This window comes from Euprymna scolopes, chromosome 31, assembly GCF_053919585.1.
Source record: "Euprymna scolopes isolate OS-2025 chromosome 31, ASM5391958v1, whole genome shotgun sequence".
Taxonomy (NCBI): Eukaryota; Metazoa; Mollusca; class Cephalopoda; order Sepiida; family Sepiolidae; genus Euprymna; species Euprymna scolopes.
Window position 1 is genome coordinate 18,528,544 of NC_136512.1, and position 22,520 is coordinate 18,551,063.

Sequence of the window (22,520 nt, forward strand, 5' to 3'; positions counted from 1 at the left end):
TTCCTCCAAATAGAGAAACGCGATGGACCACAGTCTGTTAAAGTTAAAAAATGGAAGGTGCCATAATGCGTGATATCCATTCCAATTCTCTGCCAATTCTCGTTAACTTCCAGCTTTCCCTTTTCCCACCTGACTGGCGCTGGGTCAATGGACTGACATTCCTCGCATTTCTGTATGACCGTTCTGACAGTTGCTTTTGTCGTGGTTGGACATCTTCTCCTGACAAAGTAGGTAGTGCGTCGCACCCCCGGATGTCCACTATCTTTGTGAATAGCCATGATTTGACTCTCATCCAGCTCGTCTGTGTGGACCGCGCCTATCACTGGGTCAAGACCATTTTTCTTTTTCATTGCCTCAAACCACCGCTGTGGCACTCGTGTCAGTCGGTCAGCAATGTTTCGTGCTGATGGAACCAGCGTCACATCCACTGTCAGCCCGTACTCTTTCACGAGCTCCTTAAGAGTGCTTAATCGCCTCCTAATAAGCATCTCGCTTGCTGCTTTGGTGCGTACTCGCGCCTTTCCAGTTAGCGTGTCCGAGACCAATGGTATACGCAAACAGAATCTGTCTTTATGTGTAGCACCTTGCTCTGCCACTGGAGAGCCAAATTGATGCCTTTCAATACGGCATCCAGTTCAGCCAAGTTGATATGTTGAGAGTCATCTTCAGGTCGCAGCCAACATGCATCTTCCAGCACAGTTTCACACATCTCCAAGGCTGCCCCAATTGCTAGGGAGCTAGCATCGACCCATACATTCAGCTCTTTGCCGTCCACACACCAATTTCCCTGTGCCGGATCGTTCTGCTGTGCAGATTTTAAGGTTTCGAACATCATACGATGTAGTACGGCGTCCCTTGCTTCATCATCCCAGCCCTTCGTTACCGAACTTACTCTCCTTCTGAGTATTCCGCAAGCCACACGAAGCCAACCGCACACCGGAAAGTGCCCGACAAGTCGACCACACAGGGAAAAGATTGTTCGTCGCGTAACAATACTGGGAGCCTCCGGAATTGCATTTCCTCGCTTCCACCGCAGTTCATTGCGTTCCATCCTGACTGCCAATCCCAGCACCCGTGCACCGTCCTTCAACTGCTCCGGGTTCTTGCACTCCAACCCGAACTGCGCGAGGTGTTCTCTCACACGGGTCGCGGGCACCACGTCTTCATTGACAAAAATGTCATCAATGTAAGCAGATGCTGCGCGGCTTATAACTTCTTCCTGAGATAGTACTTCGCTGACAATTGCTCTCATTATCAAGGGAGCCACATTCAAACCAAACCCCAGACGGGTCAGACAGTATTTTTTCCCATCGATTTCCACAGTCTGGTATGGCCACAGTGTCTCATGGACCCGGACTTGTAGGTATGCTCTTCTGAGGTCCAGTAGAGACACGTTAGCACCTTTTTGTCTCCACTCACGCAGCTTAGCCGCACAAACATCTGCGTTGGCCGGAAATGCGTCTACGTAATGATTTAGCTCCCGGTAGTCCATTACCGGGCGCACTTTGGCTTTGTTCTGCTGTATCACAGCCATCAGGGGAATTAGACCTTTGGGGGGTCCCAATTTATCCTCTGGGTATGGCACGAGCCAACCATTATCTATCCAGGTGTGGAGCTCCTGCGTGTATTCTTCACAAATTTCTGCTGGCACTGGGTACTCTGACACTCGATTATGCAGCCTTTCAGGGGGGTGGTCCACAGACCATTTCCACGATGCGGTCCACGTTCGATTTTGATGGTCAAAGGTAGCAGTGAAATCTGGTTCATCGATAGAAATGGCTGCGCATTTAATACTTTTCCTGGCGCCCAGCCGCACTGATCCTGTAGGCTTGACAACGACACCTCCTAGAGCTTTTATGGCGTCGATCCCTAGAAGCAAGTCAAATCCCAGTGGCTTGCCATGCACCACCAACACATTGACTCTGGCAGACACACCTTCATCAGTGGATACAGAGACCGTTCCAACACCGCAGCACGCATGGGACATTCCACCAATTGTGTTGACATTTACGTTTGTTTTTCTCCAAGACCGGCACCGGTCTGCATGTAAAATTGTCCTGGAGCATCCTGTATCAATAAGCGCCAAACATCGCGTCCCGTCAACATGGATGCTTATCACCGGGAGCGTCGTGTTCACATCTTGGTTGGGAAGGAGACTGGCGCTTATGCGTCCTCCCCTTGCTCGTTTCCCGAGCAGTTCCGAGCCCAGTGTCCACTCTCACCGCAACGGTAACACCGTGTTCCACGTTTTCGACAGTCCCTTGCAAGGTGGCCTTTAACATTGCATTTGAAACAGGTCACGTTAACAGGATTATTCTGGGCCCTGTTGTTGGGTGAGCGTGTGGCCGCAACCACATCCTGATTTTGTTCGCCAGTCGTCGTCAAAATTCTCGCTCTCGACATTAGCTCCCCCATGGTCAAGGCTTTGATGTTCGGCACCTGTTGAAGAGCAATTGAGATGGTGTCAGGGAATCCAGTGACAAAAATTAATTTTGTGAGTCTCTCTGAGCTTTCTCCTGTGAATCCGGCCAATCCAACTAACTGCCTGATTTTGTTGGCGTACACATCCACACGTTCACCAGCCCATCTAACCATAGTTATTTTTCTATATGCTGCAAACGCGTCATCAGTAAATGCCTCCTTTAATCGAGCCTCAATCTGGTCTATTTTCTTTTGATCGTCCTCCTCCATTTCCATGTAGAGGGCCAGTGCATCGCCTTCCAGGTATAAAGGTAGCAGACTCGCTACGTCATCCACCTGCTGAAGTTGTGCGACAAGTCTCACTTTTTTCAGCCACGCTACAACGTCTCCCTCGCCAGAGAACGGCTTGATAATATCACTGCTTATCCGCACCTTCGCCATATTCGGGCCGAAATAGCTTGAAACAAAAATGTAGTAGGCAAAAAAAAATAAATAAATAAATGTTCTGTCAGCAACAGTACAACTTCAAAATAGTCAATATCGCCCACCTCCAGAAGAGAGGGAATTCCTGTCCGTGATAACCGTGGTAAAAGAAGACACACTCCAATCGCCAGAAACACCCACACACACAGTTTGCAGGACACTGCCGACTCCTCTCTAGCCTCCTGCTTTTATAGTGGCCGGGAATTATCCATTTGCATAATCACATGAGACAGAAACGTGATTTTCCAAGAGTTGCATGGGGTAAATGCTAATAAAAACCCCCGGACGCCATCTTGGAATTCTCTTTTTCCCCCCAACTGGTGACACAACAGACATACCCGAGGTAAGCTCTTTTTCCCCTCATTTTAGTTATTGCTGCTTCTGCTACAGTTACCCAGCGTTGTCCAAGACCATAAAAATTTATTTTTTTTTAAACTATATAAAAGATGTTAAATAGTGTTATGTTTTTCACTCTACCTAGTATAGAAATTCTTTATTTTATGTGAAAAGTGAATAAAGCAAAACTTAGGAGGCCTTCAGAGTGCTACTGAAAGTGTTAAATAAAATGAATGATCTCTCCAGAGCACTATTAAAACTAAGTTTCTCACTACCTTTCTTTGCAGAGAAATCACAATTGTAAAGAAACGCTAAATTAAATTCAGTTTTTCAATCTGAAAAAAATACTGATTTGACCTTTTTTTTTTTTCTCCTAAATTTGAGAAACCCTAACCTTAACTTTTCAGGGGTTATGCTGATTAAAAAATATCAACTTTGTAGGGGTTTGTTGTGCATTTTTCAATTTTTAGCTGGACATACAAACACGCAGACAACTGCCCTTTATATGATAGATAACTATTCACTTCTTACTTTTAGGCTACAAAACATAAGAACTTAACATTTTGCAGGGATGACCATCTACATATGCTGCCATATATTCTTTTTATCTGAGAGGATTCTCCACTGGAATTGGGTTACTTTTGAATTCAATGTTTCAAACCAAAGTTATATTCCACAAAATTATGCTAAATTAGAATATTTTAGCTAATTTCAATCTGAGTAGCTTGGAATGTGCCTCAGGCTAACCAACATTCAAGTGCCTTCTCTCACACTTCACAAAGTTAGAATTAAACATGCCTAATAAATAAACATTAATGTTAGAATTAAACATGCCTAATAAATAAACATCAATGTTAGAATTAAACATGCCTAATAAATAAACATCAATGTTAGAATTAAACATGCCTAATAAATAAACATCAATGTTAGAATTAAACATGCCTAATAAATAAACATTAATGTTAGAATTAAACATGCCTAATAAATAAACATTAATGCTAGAATTAAACATGCCTAATAAATAAACATTAATGTTAGAATTAAACATGCCTAATAAATAAACATTAATGTTAGAATTAAACATGCCTAATAAATAAACATTAATGTTAGAATTAAACATGCCTAATAAATAAACATTAATGTTAGAATTAAACATGCCTAATAAATAAACATTAATGTTAGAATTAAACATGCCTAATAAATAAAGCGGATCTCATGGCTGTTGTTATCATGGATCTTTCTGGTTGTTTTTCTTTTCCCTCTTTTTACCAAAACAGTCTCTGCAATATAGAATGAAGGCAGGTAACAAGCTTCAATCCCAGAGAGTTCATCCACAAAGCAATAAATCTAGAACCATTCCAAAGTTAGCGAAGACACCTGGAAGACAAGCTGAAGATGTGTTTATACATCATCAAAACAGACGCCAAAGCTAGCTCTGGTCCATAGGTCTACAATGTCCGTCGCTAGTCCTGGGATGGACTGCCCATCACCATCTTAGCTGCTGCAAACTATCATGCATGGTCTGCATTTATCGATGACGCTGTGTGTTCTATGGGAGGAGATGGCTCAATCCATCCCAGGTGAATGTTGCCTCAAAGGTAGGGAGCACAAACAAATGGAGAGATGGGTGAGGTGTAAGGAAAGTAATTGCCTTGAAATGCAAGACATCACCTCCTCATCTAACAAAAGAGTTAACCAGTTGCACTGCATTAGAAATGCAAACAATTCAATAACAACAAAATACATTTTTATAAGAAAGACATTTATCTCAACAAGTTCTCTCATCATGCATTTATATATTTTTCATTATTCACATACATAGATGTTCCATCTTTTAAGACATATCAGTGTGGCTATATATGTTCCACCAGTCGAAGGGTTCAAAGTCATCTTTGACTTCCATCCACAACATCTTTACTAACACAGCTATTGATATAACCATACGATAGGGAAGGGAAATATTCTTATTAAAATTTCTACCAAGTATATCAACTCTTAGTAAGGGGAGGGAACTTTGCAATATTACTTTAGTTAGAAGCTTTTCATGTTTTTCCTGCAGAGTGTTCTACCTCTAAATGAAGCATTTTAAACATTTTTATTTAATTTGGAACAGTACTGCTTGAGAACAATGATTTTAATAGCTGTTTTTTTTTAATCACTAAAATTACTTTTTTTTCTATTTTAAGCTTTAGAGTAACATATGCTTCACTGTTATTTACCAGTGTTCTCTTTTGTAGTCATAAATTTTTTTAGCAGTAACTCGGTTTATACAAATGCTAAGTCTACAATATATGGATTCAGATATTTCTAAGAATTTAAACTAAAATTTTTAATATTTTTATGAATTACTAAAAACTTATTTTTTGTATTATTTCGACTGTTATTCTCATCTTGGTTGTTTTTTCCACAATGTTTCGGCTGATGTAACCTCCAACCATCTTCACGTGTATTCACACTGGATGTTATTCATGAATAGTGAAAAAAATGGTTGGTTTATTTGCTTTTCCAATGAATGGAGCCGTTAGAAATTCAAAACGCAAATAGCACCAAGTTTATTTCATTTTTTAAATAAATCTGCATCCATTCCGTTTTTTTTTTATTTGATGAATGTATATTTTTGAGATGAGGATTGATAATTATTTTTTGTATTATTTGGACTATTATTCTCATCTTGGTTTGTTTTTTATACGTTTCAGCCGATGTAACCTCCGACCATCTGGATGGTGAATAGTGAAAAATGTTTGGTTTTTTGCTTTCTCAACAAGCATAGTCGTTAGAAATTCAAAATTCTAAAAGCTTCTTTAGATAATAAATATATATTAGTCTAAAAAAATATATATATATAGTCTTGGAAGTTTTTCAACCACTAAAACTACAAAAAAAAAAAATAAATATTAATCCCAAGTACTTCGTTCGAAAACTCCTTTGCATGTAAGTTAATTAATCTTTTGCAATCACTGCATTAGTTGGTTTCCAAGAATTTATGCGAGTCTTAAATTATTGTAGGGATCATCATTTGTTTACCACGAAAAAATGTTTTGGGAATTTAAAAACAAAACCGTATATGCTATATCATGGCACCCCAGTAGTGCTGATCAAACACCACCACCTTTAATAATAAAAAAAAAAAGAACACAAACGTTACAGATATTAGATTTAGTTTAGTTTGCATTGAAATACTTTTTCAGCCACTACTTAATGAGACAGAAAACAGAATGAGATGGAAAATGGAAAGATTCATCAACTGATAGGTGAGGAACATTATGGAGGTACTAACAAAATCAATGGTATGATTTGCATTGAAATACTCATGGTACAATTTAGGCAAGATTTTGTTGATACTGAATTTGAAGACAATCATGGGGTAATCAGTATGGAAGCGATCCAGTGGTAATAAATACTACTGACCTATTAAGCCATTGCAAAGAATCTCTTATGGAAGAAATTCCGTTTGACACTAGGCATATAGAACAAAAAGAGAAATCTTTTAACTTTGTGGTTGGAAGAAAAGTTCTTGCTGTGAATGTCTTATCAGAAGGAATCAAAAATTGGAACTCGGTCAATCATTTGCAATAAAAAAGGATATCACAGCATTTGTGCATTTCTGTTATTTTGTCCAATCTTTTTGTTTTTACTTTTTAATAACTCACTTTTTCAAAATAAGTCTTTGAAAATAGATGTGAATACACTGAATATGTGCAATATCTTTTTTCTTTTTAAACTTTGGAGCAGAAAAAAAAAACTATTGACTTTTTTCTAGCCTCAAAGACCACTATTTTCATCCAAGGCTTGGATCTGCAGAGAGAAAATGTAATAAAATATGATGAATTCAAATGGAAACATTGAAGAATTTTATTTAATTTTAATTCAATTAATATTTAAATTATTAATGCTATATGAATTTTCCTAGTTTTATTTTAATTCAATAAATCTTCAATTAATGCTTTATTTTGTGATATTAGAATTTTAAATTTTATTTTAATTCAATAAATCTTTAAATAATTAATGTTTTATTTTGTGTTATTAGAATTTTCTTAATTTTATTTTAATTCAATAAATATTTAAATAATTAGTTTTATTTTGTGTTTTTAAAATTTTATTTAATTTTATTTTAATTCAATAAATGTTTAAATAATTAATAGTTTATATTGTCTTGGAATTGTCTTTGTTTTATTTTGTGGTTTTTAATTGAATAACAATTCAATAAGTGTTTAAATAATTAATGTTTTATTTTGTCTTAGAATTTTCTTAATTTTAATTAAAAAACTCTTTAAATAATGTTTTATATTGTTTTTTTAAAATTTTATTCGATTTTCTTTTAATTCAATAAATCTTTAAATAATTAATATTTGATATTGTTTTTTTAAATTTTATTCGATTTTCTTTTAATTCAATAAATCTTTAAATAATTAATGTTTTATATTGTTTTTAAATTTTATTGGATTTTATTTTAATTCAATAAATATTTAAATAATTAATATTTTATATTGTTTTTTTTTAATTTTATTTGATTTTATTTTAATTCAATAAATCTTTAAATAATTAATGTTTTATTTTTTTATTGTATTACTTTAGTGCATTTGTTTTATTTTTATTTAAAAGTTACATGAAACGTTGAAATATTCGGATAGGTTCTTCCTGATTTGTCTACTGTTTTGAAAGAACTTCTTAAAAAGGAAAACAAAAAAATTATCCAAAATGACCCGGATGCACAAGTGCCTGAAACTAATGTTCTAGCATTCCTACATAACAAATGTACATGTGCCAATATCACTTGCTTTTTCTTTTCTTTTTTTTTCGTTTGTTTGATTTTAAAAAAAAAATCTTGCTTATAAAAAAGTTTTACTATTTATTATTTTTACTTATTTGCAAACAAATCCTGTGCTGCTAAAATCAATTCTAGAAATGAAATCACAGCTTAAAGTAGTTCTCGAGTTAAACGGTTATGCACACATTTTTTCTTTGTTTGAAGCTTCCGAAAATAGCAAGTTACGAAAAAAAAAAAAAAAAGTCACTTGCAAAAGTGTAAAACAAATAGTTTTGACCTTCGTTATCAAGTGCTTATGAATAAAGTCAACATTGTTGGGACATAGTGCATTTTTAAAAAAGAAAAAAGAGATAGCATGAACAGAAAACGCTTCATTTACGAAAAAAAATCCCAACTGTTTTTTTTTTTTACCGTCAGTTTTCTATTGTTTGTTTTCTGTTTGTTTTCTCTAAACAGGTCTTTGCGTGTGGAATTCGACTTTATGAACAGTTTCATTGTCATTGGGGTAAGTACAAGGAATACCTGGACTAAATAAGGTTGCTTGGAATGTGCTACGGGTTAGCCAACATCCAAATGCCCGCTCTCACGCTTCACAATGTTAGAATTGGACATGCTTAGTAAATAACGGATATCATGGCTGTTGTTATCGTGGATTTTTCATGTTGCTTTTTTTTTTCTTCTTACCAAACAGTCTATGCAATGTGGAATGAAAGCAGGTAGCAAGCATTTAGGGAACTCAAACAAATGGAGAGACAAGGGGGAGGTTAAACTAATTGTCTTGAAATGCAAGACATCTCCTGATTCAACAGTGGCATTGCATTAGAAATGCAAACATTTCACTAACAACAAAATAGGTTTACAATAGTAAACAAATGCATGTAAACAAGTTCTTTAAATACACACACATATATATATTAAGAATGTTACAAGAGATCTTTAGTAAGACTATAAATATTATGCTCTAATTTTCACTTTTTGAAGAATTTTAAATTGAGCACTATGTCAGATTCTTTCTACTAATCTAATCATTGACATTATATATATATATATATATAAAATTCTACGCACAATTTATCTATCTTTTTATAACAATATATTGAACTCACTCTTTTTTTCTTTGTACCCATTTGTAAATTATTTCACAGAATTTTGCTTTTTGGATAACATCGAAATATCTTCCAGTAATGCGATTCTTTTGGATTTTTACTTCTTGATACGGAACTTTTACCAACTTTTCTTGGATTTTACCGTTATTGGATATTCTACTCTTCACTCGACCATCAATTCACGTGAAATCATTTTTCTTTTTTCCCCCATTCCCTCTGCTTCACAATTTTTTTTAACTCTTACCAAGTAAGCTCTTTGGCTTACTTGTAGTTTCATTAAATACTTTGCAAGCAAAATCCGATTCTGCATTTTGCTAACTCCTACCCTCTGATGAGAAGGAAAGTATTTCTTTCAAAACTCCGCGGATTAAGGACAATCCACTTAATTTGTCTCTTTTTTGAAAATTAAATGTTTTTAACTCTTTTTAGTGTTTTAACATGTTTTATTAATTCTTTGTTCTTATATATATATATATATATATATATATATATATATATATATATATATATATATATATATATATATATATATATATATATATAGAGAGAGAGAGAGAGAGAGAGAGAGAGAATAAATGACAAAAAGTTATATTTCAAAATTCATGATGTTGACCATCTTATAATTTATTTCTTTAATTCAGTTGACTTATACAATTCTTGATAGTATCTGTTTGGTAGCACAAAATCAATATTGCTCTATAATTACATTGAGCTTCTTAAATAAGGACTGATATATAATAAGAAAATATATTTCTACATAAATATATATATATATATGCACACCATACTAGCAGAAGTACCCGTCATTGACTGGGTAAGAGTCTTCAAAAATGGACTTTGATTTATAAAAGTATAAAAAGTTATGAAAAGAGGATGTAAGTGTAAAAAGATCAAAACTTTTGGGATATCAAAGCCAAAGCAATCCCCTCAAACTAACTTAAGATGGCAGTAGTGGGAATTCAAGACATTTTTTGGCAACCTTCTAGGTAGGAACCTGGTGAAACGATTGATGATTTTTTGCAGAAGCTAGATTCACTTACTGCGGATTGTCGCTTTGAGGCAGTAACAGCTGAAGAACGTCATGGCCAAGCAGTTTGTGATGCCTTCAATACAGGCATTTGCTCTCATACAATTCGACAATGACTCTCAGAAAGGAAACTCAATTTGAAAGATGCTTCTGACTTAATTTGTTCTGTAGAAACAGCCCAGAAACAAGCCAAATATTATATCAACCTTACATCATGTAGAGCTACTACTAAACCATCAGTGACTTGTGAGGTTTCTTGTATTAACCATCTTCTACTAAACCATCAGTGACTTGTGAGGTTTCTTGTATTAACCATCTTCTACTAAACCATCAGTGACTTGTGAGGTTTCTTGTATTAACCATCTTCTACTAACCCATCAGTGACTTGTGAGGTTTCTTGTATTAACCATCTTCTACTAAACCATCAGTGACTTGTGAGGTTTCTTGTATTAACCATCTTCTACTAAACCATCAGTGACTTGTGAGGTTTCTTGTATTAACCATCTTCTACTAAACCATCAGTGACTTGTGAGGTTTCTTGTATTAACCATCTTCTACTAACCCATCAGTGACTTGTGAGGTTTCTTGTATTAACCATCTTCTACTAAACCATCAGTGACTTGTGAGGTTTCTTGTATTAACCATCTTCTACTAAACCATCAGTGACTTGTGAGGTTTCTTGTATTAACCATCTTCTACTAAACCATCAGTGACTTGTGAGGTTTCTTGTATTAACCATCTTCTACTAAACCATCAGTGACTTGTGAGGTTTCTTGTATTAACCATCTTCTACTAAACCATCAGTGACTTGTGAGGTTTCTTGTATTAACCATCTTCTACTAAACCATCAGTGACTTGTGAGGTTTCTTGTATTAACCATCTTCTACTAAACCATCAGTGACTTGTGAGGTTTCTTGTATTAACCATCTTCTACTAAACCATCAGTGACTTGTGAGGTTTCTTGTATTAACCATCTTCTACTAAACCATCAGTGACTTGTGAGGTTTCTTGTATTAACCATCTTCTACTAACCCATCAGTGACTTGTGAGGTTTCTTGTACTTTTGAAAATGTTTTGTCTGCAGCAGGGGAAAAATGTTTCTTCTGCGGTACTTGACGATTTCCACGAATTAAATGCCCCAGTCACGATGCAGTCAGTAGAAGCTGTAGCAAGAGAGGACATTTTCAACTAGTCTGCCGATCAAAACGCTCCCCAAAGAAGGTGATTTCTGCTTATGAATCAACAATCGCATCTGTTGTAACTGCTGCATCACCTGATTGTCTGTTGAAAGCCATAATTAAACTTTCAGTGAATGGAAAAAACCTGGAGACTCTGGAGGATATTGGTAGTGGAGGATATCATTGAACATTATCCATAAATACAATTGGCTGACACAAACTTCTTGCAGGAAGATATCAATGGTGTCCACAGCCTTATCAAGCAGTACATTAGATCTCTGCTATACGACATTAGCATATAAAGGGTTTACCTACACATGTTTCAAACCTTCAGTCCTTTCTTCTCTTTGATCAGACATCTTACTTGGCCACAACTTTCCCAAACTACACTCAAAGGTAGAAATACCCTCTGGAAGTCATGAAGATCCCTTCTCTGTATGCGTTGTAATGGCATCTCATTTTGTTTCTCCACCACTATTCGAACATTTATCGCCTCATTGCAACCGGAAATTGAAACCAAAATCTTGACATGATGTTCTACAAACTCAGCTATTAGAATAATTTTTTTAAATAGATCGTAAAAAATTTTCTTGACAAAATAATTATAAGTTTGATGTGACGTTATAGTTTTATGAATTATGCCAGGTTTCAAAACATTAATTCAAACAAGTGAAGCATGCATGGTACCCCATGAGTGCACAGTGAATGAGGCATAAAAAAAAATGACTAAGTTCAGCATTTTAGCCCCAAAGGTCCCCAGGGAACATCAAATCCTGGTGAAAATGAACAAACGATGTAGTTTTAGGCCTTAACATATGTAAATTTCAGTTCTGTGCCATGCAAAAAAAGAAATGACTAAGTCCATCATTTGCACCCCTACCTCTCCATTTAGCCCCAAAAGTCCCTAAGGCCTTAACATATTTAAATTTGAGTTCATCACTATGCAAAACTGCTAAATAGACATGCACAGAAAATTCTGGACAAATATGGTAAAATAGTCCCAAAAATGGAGTGTTTTTATTAGCGCTAAAAGAACCCCTTGGGACAAACCCAAGAGTTATCGTGAAGTACAACAAACAAAATTATATAGAAATCAGTTGGTTACAACTTTTCAAAAAGTTTAATAAAAATCCAATAAGCACAAAAGTGTCAATTTTAGCCATTTTACCCCGAAAGACATCCCTGGGGGACAACCAGGGTTTTCCCAGAAAATCCGTTGTTACTTTTTTACTCATAAGTTTAATGTTTGTGCAAAATTTCAAAAAATTCCAAGGCATACTTATTGAGAAAAGTGCTGATAAGGGTGAATTTATAGGTCCACCCTCCTTTTGTCAGGGGACCAACAAAAGCGATCATAAAAAACATGAATGATTAACCATTAATCAATAGGTAGAAATTCTTTAATAACCAAAAACATACTTTACTTTAACTACATTTTGGTGTTAAAAAATATATAGCATACTGGAATTTAGGCCCATATGTCTGTGAATAAGTAATATAGATAGAAGAGTTATTCACAGACATGTTTCACCACCTAAGGCTCATCAGCATAGATGACTGTCAGAATTTGAACCTATGATTACAGAGCCTGTAGTCGTACACAACAGATGCCCTGACTGAAATTACATGTTAGTTCATCTCTTATGAAGTGGTGTTGTAATATTTTTATTGGTAATCTTTATTGGTATGAGTTTACTACACTAGAATTTTTTTTTTTTAAGTTTTCTCTCGTAAAGTATACATTATCAACACACAGTTGAGCTCATGTACATGTGTGTGTGTATATATATATATATATATATATATATACATACACACTCACACTAGCAAAAATACCCGCGCTTCACACGGGACTATGCTGTATGTTTGGTATCTGCTTCGCGGGCACCCTTGCAGTAAGTTCATGTTGTAAGAGCAACTATTTTTTAAGGTGTTCAAAATTTTTTAACTACCTCCTGAAGTGACTGACACCCAACTATGAACTTTAAAGCAAATAGGTTATGCCAAAGTTGACACTTATATTGTTACGCATAAAAATTGAAACTATTACAAAGAATCACAACGGTTAACATTTGTTTAGTATCACAAACACATTTATAGCAAAGATGCCCTAACTTGGTGTGCACTGTACCTAGGTGGGGAGTTTATGAAAAGCCACACTAAATATGATCTAAACTCTTGTCCTTGATCTTGAAAAATACTGTGCATTATCTCCAGGTGGAGGGGGGGGGGCATCATCATACCAGGTTTGGTTATGATCGATTCAGTGGTGTGGGTTGTAGGTGAGTTGTACACACAGACACACATGAACGTTACTACTTTCTTTTATTTTTTAATACCTGCAGACACTAGTGTTTCATCCTTTCAGGAATCATCAGCGCAGGGTGTCACAATTACTGCTGGTCAAGAGATTCAAACCCGGCAACAAAACCATCTCTGACTCTATTAACAAGCAATAAACCCACACCTATAAAAGTTGACATCTCAAATGTGAACAGCGAGTTGGACTTAAAGTAAAAATTGACAAAAAAAAAAAAAAGAAAAAAAGAAAAAAACAAGTGCAATCAGGAAGAAATGATATTAACAAAATTTTTGAAAAAATAGTGATTACTGAAAAAAAGAACATGAAATAATCCACACCGGCGTATTGTTTAGTTGAAAGTTTACTGAAAAACGAAGGAACGACTTACGAAAAAAATGATTTGTCGGGTTCTAATTACAGAGTGTATTTTTGTGAAGGAAAATTAATTTTTTTTTATGTCGCAGTGTATAAGTATAAATGAATATGTTTGTTTAACATTAAATATATTGACCACTACAGCAACGAATATCCTTGGATGTATGCGATCTGAAAATTTTTTTTATCAGGACAGAGAAAATTTATTTATAATAATTATTTGTTTGTAAATATATGAAAATAAACTGTATTAGTATAAAAGCAACATAGTAAAACAATCACTAAGAAAAGAATGACGAAAAAAAACAACAAATTTTTGTCGCATTAAAAATGATTAACTTCTGTCGAGAAAAAACGAATTTGAACAAAAGTTTTTTTAGTATTGTAATATTTTTTTCATCTTGAATACATAAAAACATGCTTGGATTAGATAAAAACGCTATCGCAAAATATTGAGGCAATCAGTTCAGTAGTTTTTTAGATTATTAGCTATGAATAAACATACTTTTACATTTTTATTTATATAGATGAATAAGTAGTCATCTACAGTGAGAAGTAGTAAATTTGGGATAAAGGCTCATAAATATTTAAATTAATCCACAAGGACTTATGGAACAATGGATAAAGCACTAGGTTAAATTTAGTTCTAAGTTTTGGTTGAAGGTTCAATCTTGAGTGCAAATGATAAGAATACAATTGCAAATTACTTATTACTTCTGACAGAATGAGAGCATGCTACCCCCGTGAATTAAATATAGGGTTTTGTTCAAAATTCCATGCAGATTACCAAATTCGACAGATTCCAGAGTTCGACAAGATACACCTGAAGGTCAGATGTTACATCAGCTGAAATGTTGTGAGAATAACACTCAAGATGAGAACAGTAATACAAATAATACATACTATGTTAAATTGTCTTTTAAACTTCTTTTCCATTTCTTCTGCTTCACTATCTTTTTTTTTTTTTAATCTTTTTGTACTGGTTGATGAATTGCTATTTTAGTTGACACCATCGAGGTATCTTTAATCGTCTGCTTTTCTTCTCTTTTAATTTGAAGCCTTCGATTATGTCTCTAAAATTTGGAATAGTGAAATTCTGATAAAACGCAGAACTGAGGAAACAAACATCCTCAACATAAAGTTATACGATGATTCATAGGTGTTCACATTTTTTCTTAATGGCAAAAAAAAAAAATTAGTTATGAACTCCACTGCCCCAAAATCAACAGAGATGAGACCTGTAATGACCTTGTCTGAATTGATTACTGTGTAATGCTGATTCTGTGCTGTTCAAGGAGGTTCACTTTTGAGAAAGGGTTAGTTTATTGCTAATCACCTGAGGCACTCTTATCAGAGAATGCCGACAGGACTACCCACACACTTTTTGCAAGTCAGTACCCCCTCCTCTCGGTGCTGACTTCTCAATCCCACTTCCTGACCTTGGTGTCACAGTTCTTACAGCGGGAGCGAAGTAAATACCTCCCTATTTTGAAATAGAATAAGCAAGAAGATTAAATTCTAAGGTCTAAAAATTAGAACTATTTTAACTGTAGAATAAAAAGTGGCTGTGATGGCCTGGGTGTTACAAGTTCAAATTTTGTTAGTCCTATAACACCACTTTTCCCATAGATGTTGGCAACCTTCAAGTTATCTCTCCTTTATAGATGAAAGTGGCGATTATGTAAATACTTAACAGGAGGGTTGTCAGGAAAAATTTTATGTAAAGGCTGTGGTAGGTTTTGGAGATAAGAAAGCTAGTGAATAACTATATGACAAATTATGAGAATTTACATTTTTTAATGATTAAAAAAAAAAAAATGAACAACAGTAATGAACTCCACTGTTTTCCCTCATTTTTAAATAGAATAAGCAAGATTAAATTCAAAAAGCTAAAATTATAACTATTTTAACTAAATAATAAAAATTAAATCTTGTAATAAAAACCACAAACCTTGAAATCTATGTTGCAGTTTTTTCTTTAAATAAATCCTCAGAAAAACTGAAAAAAAAAAAAAATATATATATATATTAGAAAATTTACCAAAAACTTTAATAAGATGTTTAAATGGACAAATTTTAAAATTATCAAAGAATCGTTATTAAAAATAAAAATAACTGTCAAAGACAAACGCACAGAACAAATAAAACCTTTTCTAAAACAAAACAATTAAATGATTTATTTTTTTTTTATTTTTATTTTTTTTTACACAGTGATCACCACTTATCAAGGCCCGGAAGCCACTCAGGGATAAGGGTTATTGCAAGTACATTACGTTAGTGTGGAGATTTGATGAAGTGTTTACTTAAGGGGGCGGTTCATTAGGAATTTGTTAACGTTGGACTTGAAGACATCCAAGTTGTAGTCCGGTGGGAAGCAGGCAGACGGAACAGAGTTCTACAGGCGTGCAGTTCTAAGAAAGAAGCTTTGTTTATGGAATCCGCGTTTTGATTTAGGCACAGATATAGAGTGGGGGAAATTTTTCACAGTGGATTCAGCTAGACAGGTGTTTTTCGTGAAAGATTGACGAGGGGGGACCAGAGATTGGAGTTCAGACGAGCACCTGCCATGGAAATAACGATAAAACAAGGATAGGCTCGCAACATCTCTTCTGTGGGAAAGAGGTTGCAGGGTAGAGAAAAGGGCATCCCCCACTAAGCCACGAAGTCTATTTTGTACTCTGTCAAGGCAGGATAGGCTGTTTTTAGCAGCTCCTGCCCAGATATGGCAACAGTATTAATTTGGGCAGCAGAAAGTTAAAAGTTTAACTGTGTCTGGGTTGAGAAAGAAGGAAGAGAAAGTTCTTTAGGTTTGTCAGTCATTAGGTCATCCTTTGTGTAGTCTTAGGTTGGCAGCAGTTATTTCCCATGAAAATCGTTGATGCTGGAATGTTAAATGAACAGGGATGAGAGAGAAAGAGGGGTGTCTGGCTTCGCTGTTGGTCGGGTTCTCGCTGCTGACTGACTAGTTCCCAAAAGGGGCTAAAGAAGTTCTTTATGGAACAGATTAATCAATGCATCCCGCCAGCTTAGTCAGTGTGTGGCCAAATCACTCAGCAAGTGGGGAGGAGGAGAGGCATTGATACAGACGAGAAAATAGATCATTTGTGACAACTCTCAGTCAGGACTAGCAGTAGCCATGTTGGATTCATTGTCTCTCCATCTTAGTAGTCCCTGGATCAAGAGAATAGTTAGGGATTGGTCCGAGCCACATGGAAATGTCTTCAGTCTAAGAGCCAGGAAGGAAGAAAGAGAGTTGCCATGGTTTAACCTTTATGCATTTTGTCATGTGTTCAGCTCACCAGAGAGATGGCATCTGATCAGGAAAGCCAGAAGAGAAGTTGACTCCTAGCATCAATCAACACCGAATTTACAAACAAAATATATTCAAAATCTCAAACCGCGACGTTGTTTGTAACATTTTCTTATCAAATACTTAGCAGGGAGACCTGACGTTGTCCAGAATTGAATAAGGATAAAAAAAATTTCACCTCCCATACTTTTATTGCCATCAAAATCAGTGAAACCACCTGTTTTTAAATAAAATTGATTGATTGCCTGCTCTAATTGGAGAACCACCACAGTGCACTAAGAGGTGGCTTCACATGCCTCCTTACAATGACTTAGTTCACAATACATTGTAGTATACATAGCACTGTAGAGAATCTACTACTGAATTTATAAAATTATTTGTGAATAATGGCTTTACTTAAAGTTTAAAATGCAAAAATTAAAGTTTAAAAGTATCATGGTTAAATTGTGCTCAAGCACGAACATTCATTTCGAATGTGTTCCGGTTTTATCAAAACAATCGTGGATTTTATGAAATTATATTTACATTGTCTTATAAAAGAATCTAGAGTTGATTTTATAGGCTACATCTTCCTGCTCGTGCACTGACAAAACTTTCCAAATTCATTCGTTATGTTAGGTTATAGAAAAGTGTTAACTTTGGTTGAATATGACATACTTCTTTAATATAATTGATTTTCGATACTTATTGGTTTATTGGGTGCATTCCAATACTAAAATCTATGTAAAAACACTCTCAGACACATCAAGTACCCTTGTGTGAAATTTTTAAAAATTCAACCTAGCCTTTTCCGAGTCCATAAGGAACTTACACAAAGCTCCTTTTACATGATAGGTAGATAGATAAACATGTTTTAGTTTGTACCAACGATTCAAACATATTTAGTACAAATAAACTTCAGCTATGAATGTTCAATAGTTTTTGATCCATCATCATTCAAGGATATCTTCCAAACGTGCAAATGTGTTTGAATGCAACAAGCAAAATTTGTTCATAACTTTTACACACTCCTTGCTCGATCCAGAGCAAGTAATGGTGCTGTTGTTTTATCACTTGTTCAATGATATCCTTCAAATGTTACTCTTTGCATAGCAAGCATACCTGTGTATGACATTCAAAATTTGTTCATAACTTTTACACACTTCTAGCTAATGTAACACTATGAATTTTCGTAACCTCCTGCCCTTGCTCAGAGAATTAATTAAAATTCTTTACCCGTAATCTTGATAAAACAAAATAAAAAGACTATTCTAATTTTACAAGAGTAAACATTTCTTTAAGAGGCAATCTCCAAAGAGCATATAAAAAAAATAGTGGCAAATTGTTAACAGATGTACTTACATTATTGACAAAAAGATATGAGCTCTTAAACAAATCAGAAACATTTGTGCTCATTTAATTTGGAAAAAATGTTCTTCATTCAATTGGAAAAGGGAGACTTAGCTGTTTTTATTATTATTATTATTAAATCAATTAGTTTTGGAATAAAAACATTCTCATATTAAGTATTTTTCATTATTCAAGCCGTTTTTTCACAATTTATATATATATATATATATATATATATATATATATATATATAGTAGCGTTTGTGTGACTGTGTGTACAACTCTCCTACAGCCCACACCACTGAACTGATCATGACCAAACCTGGCATGATGAGGCTCCATCATGTAGGGATGGTGCACACCATTTTTCAAGGTTACGGTCAAGTAGTGTGGGCTGTAGGAGAGTACATACATACTATACATGTAAAAGAGTATATATATACTCTCCTACAGCCCACACTACTGGAGTGATCATGAAGAAATCTTGCATCTTGCATAATGATAGTGCACACCATCTATATCTATAGAAAAGACAAAGTATGTGTGTGTGTGTGTGTGTGTGTGTGTGTGTGTGTGTGCATTTTTTCTGTATGTCCGGCAAAGGCTTATTTGGAGCAAGTTCTCGGGAGGGGGGGGGACCATGTCTTAAAACTTTTTATATACTCCCTAGATTATAATATGTAAGATTTACAAAACGACGTTGAAAATATTTCAGCAACTTTTATCTTACAAAATTCGTTTTCTCTACTACTGCTACTGTGTGATATTTGACCTAGAAAACCATATGTTGACGTTCAACTACCTGCCTTTTTAAACGCTTATTTTCGACTGTTCTCAAGCCCCTGCCTTTGTGGTGTCATGCTATGTCATCAGACTATTAACCTGAAGGCTTTGGGTTCGAGCCTACCTCCCTCCCATAACTTTTCGTTGTTTTTTTTTTTTGTTAGTTTTTTTTAATATTTAAACAGGGTTATTACTTCGCTTATTATTTTTATTTTGATCTACCCCCTCCAACACACACCCCGACAAACATTCGGGCACCCCCCGCTAGTATATAATAAAAGACAAAACGGTCGCGCACGTTTTTGTATGTCCAGTAAAGGCTTTTTTTCAAGGGGGGGGTACTATTCTTTAGAACTTTTATATACTCCCTAGATTGTAATATCTATGATTTGCGAACAGAGATCATCTATATCTTTTATTTGAGCGACTTTTACAAAATTCACGCTATTTTGTTCTGTTGCATGTTTGTTCAGCTTTTTCAAATAAATAAAGCGAAAGTCACCGATGCAAAGTTTTCAGTGGTCTTTCGTGCCGAGATGTCTTGAAAGCAATTAACTTTGATCAATGTTGGGAAAACCCTTCATATCAGACAATTGCTATTCATTTGAGAGTTCCCCTTTTTCTGGGAAGCTTGATTTCCCCAACATCATGGGGAAACAAATCGGCGGAAAGCTGAACTAGCTTCCAACCAACATTCATTTCTGCACCCATGTGAACTCATTCACTTAGTAAGTCAACTTTTGATTGACATCATTAAATTTGAATGCTGTTCACTTCCTATGTCTTCTTAGCATAGCGGTAACATGTCATGTTTTCTTTCACTTTCTTTTCGGCCACACCTCCAAACACCCGGGCAACACTGAGTACCCCTGCTAGTCATATATATATATATATATATATAAGCGAAAATGTATGTATGTATGTTCGCTTTTTGTGTATGTCCAAGAAAGGCTTTTTTCAGAAGCAGTCGGTCGGCTCGCAACTTCTTAAAACTTTTTATATCACATATAAATTGTAATATCTCCGAGTTAACAATGGAGCTCGCCTGTCTATTTAATTTGCTCGACTTCAGGAAGATAAATATTCAACAGTTTTCGCTCGCCATGTGTGGATTAGGCTTTTTCCTATAATAAAAACGACACTTATTCTGGCAGCATTTTTCCCGTGGCGATCGCCGGAAATGTCTGAAAGCAACCAGCTTTGATCAATGTGGAAATATTTTCCTTATATCAAACAATTGCTAATCAAATTGGACAAGGGGAGCTGCCCCCCCTCAACACACATCTTGGGAAAATAAAAATAAAAAAACCCCATTCAAAGTTGACCTCATTAAAACGTGCACCTAAAAAAAGCGTTCTCGCAGTAAATGAAAATGTGCACCTGCCAAATCTAAGTAATTAAATAAATTTGAACGTGTTTGTATGCTGCGGTGGCCCAATGGTTAACGTCGCACGTTTTTTTTTTCACACTTTAATTTCCAACTTCGCCTCAAGGGTTCGGGTTTGATCCTCACACTCACCTACTAAAACTTTTTTATTTTAACCCCCCCCCCTCCGGAGTTTTTATTTACCCAAAACCACACACACCTCCAAGCACCCGGGCAATGCCGGGTACCCCCGCTAGTATATATATATATATATATATATATATATATATAAAGGCCAAAATGTGTACGTGTATGTAATGTCTCGCAAAAACTTTCGACAGAGGTGACGGATCCTCACCAGATATTATCATTTTAAAGCTCGGCCCTTCGGACGACAAATACTGAAAAATTGGCCAAAAACATTAATTCCTTCACTCTAAACTGGGCAGTTTTCTACAAGGAGGGGTCGGTTTTTTGAGTCGCCATTTTTGCAAGTTAGCATATCAGTTGGATTGACTTCACTTAATTTGAACGTTTTTGACTTCCGGTCGCATCATGGAGCATCGGTAAGACGTCAGATTTTCTTTCACTTTTTTTTCTGCCTTCGCATCACAGGTTCAATCCTGCCTGCCTGCCTACTACGACTTTTTTTTTTTTTTTTTTTACACCTTTCTCCACCCTAGTTGCCTACTGTTGTTTTGACCCCCACCCCCTTTTTTAACACCTATCTCCACCCGGAGTTCCTTACTACACCATCTTCACACACCTGGGCAATGTCAGTTACTCCCCACACCCGCTACTAGCATTTTTTTTTTCCTTCTTTTACCCTTCTCTCCACCCGGTCTGCCTACTGTTGTTTTGATTTCTCCCCCGTGCTACTACCACTTATTTTTAACACCTTTCTCCACCTGGACTTCCTACTGTTATTCTACCCCCCCCCCACACACACACATCTCTCCACACCCGGGCAATGCTGCATACCCCTGCTAGTCTATATATAAAAAGTAGTAGTGCGTGTGTGTGTGTGTGTGTGTACAATTCTTGTACAGCCCACACCATTGGACTGATCATGACTAAACCAGATATGATGATAGTTCCCCATCTAGGGATGGTGCAAATCATCTTCTATATCTATATATAAAGTGTGTGTGTCTGTTTGTACAACGCTCCTACAACCCACACCACTGGACCGATCATGACAAAAACTGACGTGATGATGGTCTCTGATCTAGGGATCGTGCACGTTTTTCAAGGTTAAGGTCATATTTAGCGTGGCTCATCATAAACTCCCCCACCTAGGAATGGTACACACTAAGTTGGGGTTTGTCACCGTCCAGGGAGCCATCACTTTGTGAATTTGAATCTGATCACCCTCCTTTTTTCTTTATTACATTTTCACCCCAAACAAGGCACATTGCCACTTTGATGTAGGGACACAGGCTACAGGGGTACTGTGTAGGGAGTTGGGCAGCAAGATGTCGGTTAACGTTATACTTGAACTTCTGCACAGTACAGTTGGGGAAGCAGGAACCTTGGCAGAGAGTTCCAAAGTTTAGCGGTTCTGGCGAAGACACTTCTGGAGTAAAAGGCTCTCTTACATCTAGGGATCTCTACTGTGAAGGGGTGGGATTGTACTGCTTGTCGGATTTGTCAGGGGTATTTACGTAGAGGAGGTACAAGTGCTTGCAGCTCATCGGAACATACACCGTTAAAGTACTTGTAGAACAGGCATAGGGA

At 35.8% G+C, this 22,520-nt stretch overlaps 1 protein-coding gene across 5 annotated transcripts in view; it reads right to left on the reverse strand.

Moving 5' to 3' along the window:
• LOC145255662 (uncharacterized) overlaps window positions 1-22,520 on the reverse strand; it is a 586,940-nt gene that overhangs the window by 91,475 nt on the left and 472,945 nt on the right. For all 5 annotated transcript variants that reach the window (XM_080114217.1, XM_080114216.1, XM_080114219.1 and 2 more), the window contains one exon: window positions 15,948-15,995. The gene's annotated coding sequence lies outside the window, so the exon portion shown is untranslated. The remainder of the gene's footprint in view (window positions 1-15,947; window positions 15,996-22,520) is intronic.